This window comes from Lygodium microphyllum, chromosome 18, assembly GCF_053477565.2.
Source record: "Lygodium microphyllum isolate KBCC chromosome 18, Lygodium_microphyllum_v1.1.10, whole genome shotgun sequence".
NCBI classification, from domain to species: domain Eukaryota; kingdom Viridiplantae; phylum Streptophyta; class Polypodiopsida; order Schizaeales; family Lygodiaceae; genus Lygodium; species Lygodium microphyllum.
This window is the reverse complement of record NC_141152.1, coordinates 129708606-129710323: the sequence shown is the minus strand read 5'-3', so window position 1 is coordinate 129710323 and position 1718 is coordinate 129708606. Positions and strand designations below refer to the sequence as shown.

Genomic DNA, 1718 nt, shown 5'->3' with positions numbered 1-1718 from the left:
ATTGAAAATTATATGCTAAATACAAAAGAACTTATGTAACTAAGTTGGTTATTGGGTAACAATGACTGAATTTTGTATGCAAATTCCTCATATAACTCCCAGTGGAGTTCTTCTCTCTTCATAAGAATCCCATGATTTATATTATGAACAATAAACTCTTTGACATTCACCCCCTCCTAACCTACACATCCTCCTGCATGTGCCATTTCATAAGATTACAGGTTAAGGAGGGTCTTCTTCTGATATATCTTCATCTTTATCCTCTAAGTCTTTTTCTTCCTGCTTGTCTTCAAGTAGAGGGCTCATATCTAAGTCAGCAAGCTCATAAGTTGAAGATTCTCTTCATTTGAAGAGCTTGATTCATTTCCCGAGCTATTGGTATTTTTATCATGGTTCCATCCATTTCAGCCAAAGAGTAAGTAGCATTATTATGTACTACTTTTACAACATATGGTCCAAACCATCGCTTGGCTAACTTTCTATTAGCACTATATTGATTATCGAGGCTGCTATCATAGGCAAGTACCCAATCATTCTCTTGAATAGCTCTTGGACGGAGTCAATGATGCTTGTCAAACCTCTTCTTATTCTTTAATCTTGCTGTTTTCAGCCTTTCAATGGCTATCTTGACATCTTCTGGCCTTCTTTCAAGTTGTCTTATGCGCAGAGTCAGCAATTCTTCTCTATTCATGCCTTCATCCCAAGGTAAGATACTCCATGTAACAATGGACTCCTCAATAGGCATAATAGGTGGCTGTCCATATATTAGTTCTGCCGGCATATAACTTGTTACTGCACTATGGGTAGTTCTATCAGCCCATAATGCGAATGGTAGCATTCTAGGCCATTCCCTTATCTTTCCTTTACAAGATTTTGCTAAAGCTTTAAGAATTGGTTGATGACCTCTTTCACTCTTACCATTGCCTTCAGGGTTGTAGGCTGAAGTAAGAGATAGCTTAATCCCCAATTGAGCAAAGAAATGGCGAGCCGCATCAGCATCCAATTCTCCTCTATCAGCAGTTACTTTGGCAACAGAGCCATACCTGCAAAAAACTTCTTCAAGTAAAAATCTACAAACAGCTTGAGTACACTTTGTTGTCAAGGCTTTTCCTTCCACTTGATTTGTGAGATCTTCTCTAACAAGTACTAGATATCTCATGTTCCAAATTCCTGTAGGCATGGTTACTAAATCAATAACCCATCTATAGTGAATGGATAAAGGATAGGTAGGCTAAAGCCCATCTCTATGCATAACCATAGAGTACATTTGACAAACATGACAAGACTCAACAAAATGCTCAATGTCTTTATACATGTTTTTCCACCAAAATTTCTCTTTTATTTTGACAAAAGTGCCCCATATGCCTCTATGACCAGCCAATAGGCTTTCATGAAATTCTTGCATGACCTGTCTTTGAGTCTTTTTGTCTCCTAAGACATGAACAGGCACCCTTCTTTTCTTTTTTGCATGCCTCCAAAGGTAACCATCTTTAAGAAAAAAGCCATAAGCTTTTCTCTTAATTCTCTTGAACTCTTCATTAGACCAATCTTCCTTCTTTGTCATAGTGCTCAAAAATTGGCCAATTTTTAGCCAATCATCTGCATAATATTCCTCTTTAAAGTGTGAACAAACCATAACAAAACATTGAGCATGCTGTCTACCAGCTGTCCACTGTCCTTTTTTGGTTGTTTCATCCTTCCTTGTTGATGTAAAATTT

General features: G+C 37.5%; 1 pseudogene; it reads right to left on the bottom strand.

The window, feature by feature from the left end:
- Positions 1-322: 322 nt before the first annotated feature.
- Positions 323-1159, bottom strand: LOC148021373 (uncharacterized; annotated as a pseudogene).
- Positions 1160-1718: the final 559 nt, after the last annotated feature.